Source organism: Mirounga leonina, unplaced genomic scaffold (genome assembly GCF_011800145.1).
Source record: "Mirounga leonina isolate KUSES-001 unplaced genomic scaffold, KU_Mleo_1.0 Mir_114, whole genome shotgun sequence".
Classification (NCBI taxonomy): Eukaryota; Metazoa; Chordata; class Mammalia; order Carnivora; family Phocidae; genus Mirounga; species Mirounga leonina.
Genome location: NW_023270265.1, coordinates 16,202,910 through 16,215,031, shown reverse-complemented (window position 1 = coordinate 16,215,031; position 12,122 = coordinate 16,202,910). Strand labels below are relative to the sequence as shown.

The 12,122-nt window shown below is 43.1% G+C and overlaps 1 long non-coding RNA gene across 4 annotated transcripts in view; it reads left to right on the top strand.

Annotated features, from left to right (window-relative positions):
- The window catches only part of LOC118023073, a 74,172-nt gene that overhangs the window by 57,401 nt on the left and 4,649 nt on the right, over positions 1-12,122 (top strand). Inside the window, exon 3 of one of the 4 annotated variants that reach the window (XR_004682654.1) lies at positions 3,910-5,419. The exons of the other annotated variants lie outside the window; for them this stretch is intronic. This is a non-coding gene — a long non-coding RNA (uncharacterized LOC118023073). Of the gene's footprint in view, positions 1-3,909; positions 5,420-12,122 lie in introns of those variants that run through there. 4 annotated transcript variants of the gene reach the window in all.

Below are 12,122 nucleotides of genomic sequence, written 5' to 3'. Positions count from 1 at the left end.
GAAACTGGACACACTGTCCAGTGTGGGGATGGTGATGCGGAGGTGAGAAGCAGCCCCCACTTCAGTCCGTTTTGCCCCACGGCTCCCCTTCATGTCCCCAGTTAAGGAGCAGAGGGTCCGGGCTCATAGATCATCATACTTGCATTGATTTTTCCCCTTAAGATAGGGAAATATTTCTCTGTATCCATGTTTCTATCAAAAATGGGAAATCAAGAGAGGCACAAGCTTCAAAAAATATTTTGGGTCTCTTCTTTGTGGAAAGACATACCCCCACGTGTCTTGGTGCACATTCTGGCTACAGGGGTTCCTTCTGCCCTGCCCATCCCCCGTTCACGGCACTGCCAGACCCCGCGGCACTGAGTGCGTGCACACCATGGTTCATTGGCTCCTGTGCCTGTGTGATGGGAGGCCAAGATTCCCTCAGTGGGCAGTTAGGGGCCTGGCATGGGGAGCTTCTGGCCCACTGGGGGCCTGGTTTAAGTACAGCCAGACTGGCACAGTTAGGAGAGCAAAGAGGCTAAGAACCCCAGGGGTGGGTAATGACATCAGCACTTGGGCTGGGGGATGCTGGGCCTCTCCGATGAGCCAACAACCTTGACCCTCCCCGTGACACCGGATCGCGAGGATGATGCACTTAGGATCTCAGTCCCTCTGAGCCCCAGTTTCTCCCTTTGTACTGGGAGATGCTCCTCCCTGCCCTTCCAGTCTTGCCCATCTGTTGTGTCACCAAATGAGAGAGTAGGCACTTGGGGATTTCGAAAACTGCTAAATTCTCCCTAACAAGGGCAATTCCTGGCAAAGCGGGGTGAGACTGTGGAGCTTGCTCGAAGTCAGGGTGGCAGGAGTGGGGAGCAGCCTGTATGGTTGGTCTGCTTCTCTCTGGAGGACGAGGGCCAGCGAGGCTCTTGGGCCTCTCCTGCTGCATCTTCCGATGGGTCCCTGAGTAAGAACCGCCCTGAGGGAAAAGATAAGATGTTGGTGTTTGTCTGGTGCTTTGCAGTTTCCAAAGTGTTTCCCAGAACATCTTCTCCTTCTCGTCTCTTCCAACCTCATAAAATTGGCAAGCAGGGGCAGTCTCCTGAAGTCAAAGGACCAGGTGGTTCCAAACCATTTCTCTTTCAACTGAGAACCAGCACTCTATCTATCTATCTATCTATCTATCTATCTATCTATCTATCTATCTATCATCTATCTATCTATCTTTAATTGCTTTGTTTAAGCTAATGAATAAAAAGAGTGCATTGCTAATATCCTGTGCCTGACGAGGTTACTGTGGCAAGGCCAGCACCCCAAACCTGCAGGCTGTGTGACTCCCTGCTGCTCCTGGGGGGCCCTGAGACCCGCTCCGGCCCTCACCTGGCAGTAGCTCTTACCTTAGCTCAATGCCACCAATATTCTCTCTAGGAAGCTGTGCACGTCCCTTACTTTGTATGTCTCCTGAACCTTAAATTTAATACAATTTATCACGTGGTGGGCACAAGCGACCAGGACAGAAGGGTTTTAGAAAAGCCAAGGCTCTAGATGCACTCTCTGTTCATCGGTCCTCTGTCACCCGCCCCCTGGGCACCTGCGGGAGGGCAGCTTTGAGGAATTCCCCAGAACGCTGCCCAGCCCTGTTGCCTCCATGTTGGAGGTATGGTTCCCACCATTTCCTACAGGAGATTTGGCCCCACTTTATCATCCCTGACATTTACAGCAGGAGATTGGGGTCGCCGGGAATCCTGGGCTGGGACACATGGGCCCTGACTTGCACGGGGGAACTCAGAAGGCAAGTAGAGAAGTTCCAAGCAACTCAATCCCCAGAAGGTACCTGAGGATCAATAAAGCAGTAATCCCCACCTAGCTGAGGCTGCCGGTGCGTGTTTACAGAGCCATTCCCGGCCGGTGATTTACAGCGGCCTCGCTTCAGAGGAGGTCCTGAGGCTGGAGCTTTGTGGCTCTCGGAAACACGGACAGCTCGCCCTGGGGGACACAGTCTCCCCACACAGCCTCTCTTCCTCCCGTCCTCCTCTCTCCCTTCTGTCCTTTTAAAGAATAACCTTACTGAGATATAACACACATTCCATACAATTCACCGATCGCAAGCGTGCCATGTGATGGTTTTCAGTGTATTCATAGAAATGCGCGACTGTCCTTACAGTCAACTTAAGAATATTCTCCTCGCTTCCCTCAAAACCCCGTACACATGAGAAGTCAGCCCTCTCCCCCAGCCAGGACACCATCATTAGGCAGCCACGAATCTAACTTTCTGTCTCAATGGATTTTCCCATTGTGGACATTTACATGAATGGAATCGTGCAGTATGTGGTCCTTTGCGGCTGCCTTCTCGCAATTAGTGTAAGGCTTTTGCGGTTGACCCATGCTGTAGCAGATGTCGGTATGGCAGCCAAATGTGCCAGTGATCCCGCTCCCAGGCATAAAACCAAGAACAATGAAAATACACGTCCACACACACACCCGTGCCTGAATGTCCACAGCAGCATTCTTCATCGTAGCCCCAAAGTGGAAACCACTTACATATTCAAGTGTTGAAAGAGTACACAGAATGGAATCTGTTTAATGGACTATTATTTGCAAATAAAAAGAATGATGTAGGGTGTCCGGCATGGGTCGACCTTGAAGACTTGCAAAGCAAAAGAAGCCGTTCATAGTCACCACATACCGCACAATTCCATTTCTGTGAAGGGTCCAGAAATGACAAATCCCTACAGACAGAAGGTAGACCAGTAGTTGTCCAGGGCTGGGGGGAGGGGGAGGCAACGCCTGCTCCTGGATACAGAGTTTCCATGCCGGCAGATGTGCTCTGGAACTGCACCGTGGTGTTGGCGGCACAGGCTGGGGACTGCGCAAAAAAAATCACTGAACTCTACGTGTTAGATGGGCGGTTTCATAGTACGTGAATTATACCCCGACAGAGAGCGTGAAGGACTGATGCAGGAGAGGGAGGAAGTGAAGGAGACCGGCGAGGGGCTTGTGTTGTGGGGGAGATGGCAAAGCTCCAGCTCTCTGGGCTCCTGTCTGCTCCACACGGCTTTGGGCTCCAGAACTGGCACAGTGGGAGTCACCCCGAGCTCTCACAGGTGGTAGGAAGGAGAACTGGCTTGAGGCCCCAGAATGGGGGAAAAACACAGTGGGGCAGTGTCTTAGGTCCCCACCCCCGCCAGCCGAAGAAGGAGAACCCAGACCCAGTGTTTCCCATCCCCACCTACCATGGGAGATACCCAGTAGGCTCTTCCCTTCCTGTATGGCATGAGAGTTCCTGTAACACCACATGCTAGAGGGATCAATTGGGAACCCCATTCCCCATAAACAGCCAGGGCAGAGCTCTCTACCCCAGGCTTGAAACGTCGCTCCTCCACTGAGAGGCTTCCTGGACCTGGGGGCTTAGGCAAGGGGCTAGCTTCTTTGTTCCCCTAGGGCTAAGACCCTGTTCTCCCACTAGAGACCCTGAGCGGGGAGAGGAGTCATCATCACAATAAGGGAATCTTGTCACAATAAGCATCTGGCCAGAGAAACCTCTTGTACCCTTGGACGAGAACTCCCCTACCTGCCAGGAGATACAGTGCCCCATCTGGAACCACACCTATCTCCTCAGGTAGCACCAGCAGGGCCCAGTGGGAGCCCCAGAAGCACCAGGTAAACAGGCAGACTGGAACCAAGAGCCCTGACAATTAAACTGTCATTGGAACCATAGGCCACAGAATAGGCCAATAGCTGTGTGCTAAAACTAAACAGGATAACGGCCTGCTAAAATAATAGGTTGAAATAGGACCCAGAGTCTCCTAACATCCACCATCAACACACTTCCATGTGGGCATGATTGAGTCCCATACTGCCTGTGAGCATCTCTGGGAACACAAGGGTTGTGCTTTTTGTTACACATAAAATTTTTCTTTTGTTTTTTTCCAGATTCAAAATTATACATGTGCATTGTAGGAAATCTGGAAAATAGAGACAAAGAAGAAATTGTAAATCACCTGTAATCTTACCACTCAGAAAAAATGCATGTTGCGTGTGTGTGTGTGTATGTGTGTGTGTATTGATATTAACCATACATCCTTTCAATCTCTGTGTCTTTAGATGCAGAAAGGAAGTTTTTCTTTTATAGAAAATACCATTATTCAGGGCACCTGGGTAGCTCAGTCAGTTAAGCATCTGACCCTGATTTTGACTCAGATCATGATCGTGAGATTGAGCCTCATGTCCAACTGTGCACTCAGTGTGGAGTTTGCTTGAGATTCTCCCTCTCCCTCTGCCCCTCCCCCCACTCAAGCACACACTCTCTCAAATAAGTAAATTTAAAAAATCTTAAAAAAATACCATTATTCTATGTATAACATATTTGTAACTTGCCTTTTCCTATAGCATATATTCCTTCTCTAAATTATTAAATGCCTTTCTGTATAATTTCCAGTGGTTGCATGTATTTAGTGACCTTTCTGTGAAGAATGTATATCAGTTACTTCTGGACCATCTACCCTTGGCACAGTATACCATAGGTGCTCAATAAATGTTGGGTGAATGAATTGATAGAGCTCTGTGGCCAGGCTGAGGGCCACAGTGCCTGATGAGTCTCTTCATTGGGCATTTCACATGTTCCAGCCCAGCCCTGTAAAGGAAGAAAGGGCCTGTTTCCAGGCTTATGGAAAATCTTCAGGTACCAGCTGGAGTCATGGCTCCCATGTTGAAGATTCTCTCCTGGGCAAGAGGCCCTTTCACTCCAGTGTTTCCAAACGGAGTGTGACTCAGCCTTGGTACCCCAGGTCTCCCAGAAAGGAGGACCCACTCCTGAGCCACCCAGAGAAGCCCAGCTGCAGTCGCAGACAATTGGCAATTCTGCCTTCCCATCCTGACTCCTGCTTATACCTTCAGGCCATTGTGCCTTTGCTCAGGTTGTGTTTCAATCTGAAACATCCACCCTGCATTTCCCATTGGAAAACCCTAATCTGATGTCAAGACCCACTTCCAGGTACACCTCTTCAGTGGATCTTCTCTGACCCCTTCCGGCACCTCCCCTGTACTCCCCTGTACTCCTTGCACTTGGTGTAAGAAAGCATCAAACAAAAGCCTTGGCCATCTGTTGGGCAAGTGTGTTCTTGGATCTGTTCTACTCATTAGACTACAGATCCCCAGCCCGACTTCAGCCCTCAGTAAATGCTCCTTGGAAGGATTAATTGGTAGGACGGGACTGACCTGCCTCTGCAGAGGGGCAGAAGGCGTCATGTTCTCTAACCACTGGGCCAACCAAACATCTTCTTGGGCAGAGGGCTTCAAACCTGACAGCACCTGACCTTGCAGCTCTAGAGGTAGAGAAACGGCAGCTGCCTGGAGTGGGGCTGGTACTACCCAGGGAACATGTGCCCTTGCTTTGCTGCCTAGGATACCAGAGAGTTGCCAGAGCAGAGAGAAGACAACGATATTTTGGCATGCTTCCTAACCATGGTTTATGAAAGGGAAAGTCATCTTTATTGCATTTATTTAGGGAAGGGGGTTATAAGCACTTCATCTGGTGTTCACTTCAGAGCAGCTGTTTGGTATTACCAAGGAGAAAGACAAGTGACTTGTGCTCCTTGTTCCAAGCCAGAGAATCCAACTCAATAGACACAATGGCGTCTCTTGTGACAGGCAGGGTTCTTGGAGCTGGGCAGTTTTCTCCCAAATCCCTTCAGTCCATGTCCCAAGATCTTTTTTTCTTTTAACCCTAAGGCTTCATTTAGCCAACAGCTATTTCTTGGTGCTGATTCTGGGGTTGGTCCAGGGCTGGACTGGAGGCTGGAGCTCAGAGATGTGTCAGACAGGAGCTGCCATGTTGCAATGGATTTTCCACTATGAGAGAGCACAGGAGAAGAGGTTTAGTTACAAGCAATAGACACTGATTCTGGCTAGCATAAGCAGCAAAAGAATTTGTTGGATGTATATAGAGACACTCCCAGAATTCATAGGAAGGCTGGTGAGCAGACTTGGAGAACTGACTGGAACCAAGGGAAGCTAAATAACAGGAAACATATCAGCCATGGGAGCCATTTTTTTTTTTTTTTTTCCAGATGACACCGGTGGGCCTTTGGCTGTGCGGAATATTTTCTCAAGTGTCCCTGAGTGTTTGGGTCACTCTCTCAAGATTCAGTGTACTAAATGGAAGGAGCAGATTGGCCAAATCCAGGCCATCTACCTGAACTCTAGGTGATAGAAAGCAGGGAGGAATAGCTGGTCTTTTGGATTCCTTAGGGGGTGGCAGGGTGGAGAGACCCTACCCACAGCTAGCATTTCTGTTGAGATTTCTTCCTTTAAAATTGTTCTTACGGTTGTAGAGGAGAGACACTTGGGATCTTCAAAAGTAAGGATGCTGTTCTATTTCTTAAGCTAGATGTGAATTTTAGTAGGACACTATCCAACTCAGTACAGTGGGATAAATAAATACATTACTCCCAGACCTCACTAGAAAGCAAGCCTTAGATGCAAGCTGTGGGAGAGTCTGTCTGTCGCAAATCCCAGATTGTGCAGATAGATGCCTTTTAAAGGTGCTTGCATTTTGAATATTTTATTTTCCAGTGACTTCATTTCAAATTCAAATTTAAAGTTCCCGGTGGTCAAGGTTATCTGTTTTTCTGTGTACTGTTAAGGCAGAGTTTGCTCAAATCTCACAAAGAAATACTTTGACCTGCCATTAACTGGAAGAAACACATTTTTACTCTTGAGAAACCTGAAGTCAAATCTCTGTGGGTTTTCTAGCCAAGTAACAAGGATGTGGAATCCAAAAAGATGGTGGTCCTGAGCTGTCTAGTCATATCTTTCTTTAAATTACTTCTGAACCACAAAGTTACTCTGTGGAGTGGAGAATGATTGCCAAGCTTTTCATGGTGTTCTCATAGCCTTTTCTTTCATAAGTGTTTGGTGAAACAGCTCAAGAGTGCACATCTGATTAATATCAGAAACATTTTCAGTGTCACTCATTATCTTTATTAACTATCACCCATTTCCCCCACCTGGATAACCTAAACTTACAATCTGACGAGTGTCATTAGTTTCAGTCACTGTGGCAAATATTCACTTACTCAACATGTATTTTTGAATACCTACCAAGCTCCATAGCCAAGGGAATGAGGACAAATGAGACCTGATCTTTTCCTAAAGATTATGTTCTGGGGCAGAAGATAGATCAGCAAAAGACAACTAGAATTCAGAGTGGTAAGAGCTCTGAATGGATTAATTACAGAGCACCACAGGGGTATGTGCCAAGGATGTCTCCACTCCGGCCTGGAAAATTGAGACCAGTGGCCCAGGCTGGGGCGATGAGAGTGTAAATAGAGGAGAAAGGAAGCCTGGGACAAAGTATAGGGGGCAGAACTGCTTGGAACCTCAACTGCGTGAATGTGGAGTGGCAGAGATGTGGGAAGAAAAACCACAGGGAGACCCGTTTGGGCTGCCTGATAAAGAGATTCCTGTCTTTAATATAAAAATAGGAAGATGAACCATTTCAGGAATCGGCATGGAAGAGAATAAGTTCAGTTCTTGAAATACTGTGTTTTTTTGTTGCCAGAGGAATGTTTAAGAGAAACTTTCCAATTGAGAGCTTAAATCCTCAGAGTGCTGGGAGGGAGATTTATATTTCAAAGTCATCAGAGTATACATGACCCATGAATGGATGAGTGCATTCAGAGAGACTAGGTCCAGTGAGATGATAGTTATTTTAGGACAGGACCGAAGGCACACCTACTGCTAGCAGATGGGATGGGAAGGAAACATCCTCAAGGGAGGCAGAGAAGGAGTAGTCTGCCAGAGAACAGTCAATATTTTGTCAGAACTTTTAGCTCCCTGGTAAATCTCTATTTACAGAATGTGGTGGCTATTTGATTTGACTCAGAGCTCGTCTAAGCTCAGCTGGGGATGAAAAATGGGGAAGACAAAAAGGAAACCTACTCTCAGGACCGTATTGAACCGATACCAAACTGCTGGCAACATCTCAGCCACCTAAGGCTGTGATTTCATTTAAGGAAAACGAGACCCTGATTGGGAATTTAAAAAGAAATTCTGGCAAACTAGACCACCATAGGGAATTTCGAAAAACTCTGACATATTCCTGGAGATCTAAAAGCCAGCACACATGCACAAAGGCCGAGGCAAGGAGAAGTCACCCGTCCAGTTTACAACAAAAAATTATGAAATGTGCAAAGAAGCAAGAAAATATGCCACATACACAGAAAAAAAGAAAGGAAAAAAGCTGGCAACAGAAAATGTCCTTGAGAGGGCACAGATTTTGTACTTAGTATGCAAAGAATTTAAATCAGTTATTATAAATATGTTCAAATAACGAAAAGAAAGCATGCACAAAGAATTAAAATAAAAGTATGACAGAGCGCCTGGGTGGCTCAGTTGGTTAAGTGACTGCCTTCGGCTCAGGTCATGATCCTGGAGTCCCTGGATCGAGTCCCGCATCGGGCTCCCTGCTCAGCAGGGAGTCTGCTCCCTCTGACCCTCACCCCTCTCATGCTCTCTCTCTCATTCTCTCTCTCAAATAAATAAATAAAATCTTTAAAAATAAAATAAAATAAAAGTATGACAATGATGCCTCACCAAATACAGAATGTCAGTGAAGAGAAAAATTGTATATATACATAAATAGAAGTTTTGAAATTGAAGTGAAAAAGTCACTGGAGGAACTCAAGAACATATTTGAGCTGGAAAAAAAAGAATCAATAAGCTTAAAGATTATCCAGTCTGAGAAGCAGAAAGAACAAATAATGAAGAAAAATGAATAGAACCTCAGAGGTCTGTGGGACACCAGCAAACATACCAACATATGCAAAATAGGAGTCCCAGACAGAGATGAGAAAAGAAAGAGACAGAGAATAATTTAATAAAGTATCTGAAAACTTCTCAAATTTGATGAAAAACATTAATCTACACATCCAAATAGAACAAAATCCAAAAGATCCACTATAGACATATCACAGTCAAATTAATGAAATTCCAAGACAACGAGAAAATATTAAAAACAGTAAAAGAGAAGCAGTTTATTAAGTACAAGGAATACTCAATAATATTAACAGCTGGCTTCTCATCAGAAACCAGAGGTCAGAAAACAATGGGATGACATCTTCAAAGTATTGAAAGAAAAAGCCTATTAAGCAAAAATTCTTTATCTAGCTAAACTCTCCTGCAGATCGAAAGGGAAATTAAAGCATTTCCAGATAAATAAAAACTAAGAATTAGTTGCTAGCACACCTGAAAACAAAAAAATAAAACACAAAACAAAACAAAACCAAAAAACTAACCAGAATTCTTTAGGCTAAAATGAAAGGACACTAGACAATAATTCGAATCCACACAAAGGAAAAAGCAGCAGTAAAAATAACCATGTATTATGAAAGACAATATAAACATGTTTTTGTTTGTAAATCTTTTCTCCTCTGTCTTAAAATACTGCATTAAAATAAATATAAAACTGTATCATATACATATAAAAATATAATTTTATATATAAACATAAAACATATATAAATATAAACTTATATAAACATATAAAATATAATTTTTATGAAAATAATAGCACCAAGGATGAGGTAGGGAATGAAGTAATAGTGGAGCAAAGTTTTATACACTCTTAAAATGCTACTTGCAATCCCAGGCCAATGACTGAGAAAATAACTTGGAAAAGTCTGGAAAAAGAAATAACAAAGGAATTAAAATGCTACACTAGGAACTGTCTATTTAACACCACGAAGATTGAGAAATCAAGCAATAGAGAAACACTAGCAAAAGCTATAGGACATATATAAAAGAAATGGCAAAATAGCAAACAAGAATCTCACATTATAAGCAATTATGTTATTTATAAATGGATTAAATGCCCCAATCAAAAGACAGAGACTGGAAGAATGTATTAAAAATTATCCAACTGTCTAAGAGAGACACATTTTATATTCAAAGACATAAATAAAGAATAGAAAAAGATATACCACACAAAGAGCACACAAAAGAGAACTTTAAGACAAAAATCATCACTAGATACAAAGAAAGACCTTATAATAATATCAGGGTTAATCCATTCAGGAAATATAATGATTGTAAACATTTATGAATGTAACCACAAAGACTCAAAATACGTGATGCAAAAAATGACAGAATTGAAGAGAGAAATAGACAATCAACAATAATATTTGGAGGCTTCAATACCCTAATATCAGTAAAGAATAAAACAACTGGGCAGAAGTTCAACAACAAAATAGAACACTTGAATAACTCTATAAACCAAATAAATGCATCTTGAAAAAAACACTATAAACTATATAAATGCATATGAATTATTCTCCATATGCCAGTCCGCAAAATATGTCTTCATAAATTTAACAGGATTGCAATGATACATTTATTTTCTCCACTTCAAAGGACTGAAATTAGAAATGAACAACAGAAAAAAATTTGAGAAATCCCCAAGTTTGTCTAAATTAACCAACATATTCCTAAATAATCAATAAGTCAAAAAGGAATCACAGGAGAAATTTGAAAAAACAAGTTTGAACAGCTTAAACAACCATCAAGTGATGAATGTAAACAGGTAGTATATCTACTTAAGTTCAAAATCTGCAGGGTAGGCTGGCAGGCTGGAGACACAGGAAGAGCCAGTATTGCAGTTCAAGTCTGAAGGCCTGCTGCAGAATTCCCTCTTGCTTTTAGGGAGGTCAGTTTTTTGTTCTATTAAGGCCTTCAACTAACTGGATGAGGGCAACCCACATTATGGAGCACAATTGTTTTATTCTAAGTCCACCAATTTAAATGTAAATCTCATCCTAAAACACCTAACAGAAACACCAAAACCATAAGAAACAAAGAGAAAATAAATAAAATGATAGAGGATTTAATTGCTAATTTATCAATACTTGCCTTCAATATAAATAGTATAAACCTACCAATCAAAAGAGAGAGATTGGCAGAGTGAATAAAATAACTCAAGTAAATGCTGTTTCTAAGAAATGGACTTAAATTGCAATGACATGCAATCAGAGAAAGACATGTATCATATGACCTCACTGATATGAGGAATTTTTAATCTCAGGAAACAAACTGAGGGTTGCTGGAGTGGGGGGTGGGGTGGGAGGGAAGGGGTGGCTGGGTGATAGACACTGGGGAGGGTATGTGCTATGGTGAGCGCTGTGAATTGTGCAAGACTGTTGAATCTCAGATCTGTACCTCTGAAACAAATAATGCAATATATGTTAAGAAAAAAAAAAAAGAAGAAGATAGCAGGAGGGGAAGAATGAAGGGGGGAAATCAGAGGGGGAGATGAACCATGAGAGAGGATGGACTCTGAGAAACAAACTGAGGGTTCTAGAGGGGAGGGGGGTGGGAGGATGGGTTAGCCTGGTGATGGGTATTAAAGAGGGCACGTTCTGCATGGAGCAGTGGGTGTTATGCGCAAACAATGAATCATGGAACACTACATCTAAGACTAATGATGTATGGTGATTAACATAACAATAAAAAATTAAAAAAAATTGCAATGACATGGGCAGATTGAAAGTTAAATGATAGAAAAATATGCTATGCAAATATTAGTAAAAAAGAGTGACTATGGGGTGCCTGGGTGGCTCAGTCATTAAGCATCTGCCTTCGGCTCAGGTCATGATCTCAGGGTTCTGGGATCGAGCCCCACATTGAGCTCCCTGCTTGGCGGGAAGCCTGCTTCTCCCTCTCCCACTCCCCCTGCTTGTGTTCCCTCTCTCACTGTGCCTCTCTCTGTCAAATAAATAAATAAAATCTTTAAAAAAAAAAGAGTGACTATATTAATTTCTGATAAAGTAGTCTTTAGCACAAAGAAAGTACTAGAGCTAAGATGCATGTTACATGGTGGTAAACATAGCAATCTACTAGAAAGATATAATGAAACTAAATATGTACATACCAAACAATAGAGCCTCAAAATATATAAAGCAAAACTGATAAAGCTGAAAAGAAATAGAGAAATCCAAATGAACAAAATTACAAGATGAACCTTGAGCTAAACCTCACATTTTATACAAAAATTAACTCAAAGTGAATCTGAGTTAAATGTAAAATGTAAAACTAGAAAACTCTTTGAAATAAAACATAGGAGAAAATCTTCAGTATCTAAGAATAGAGGAATA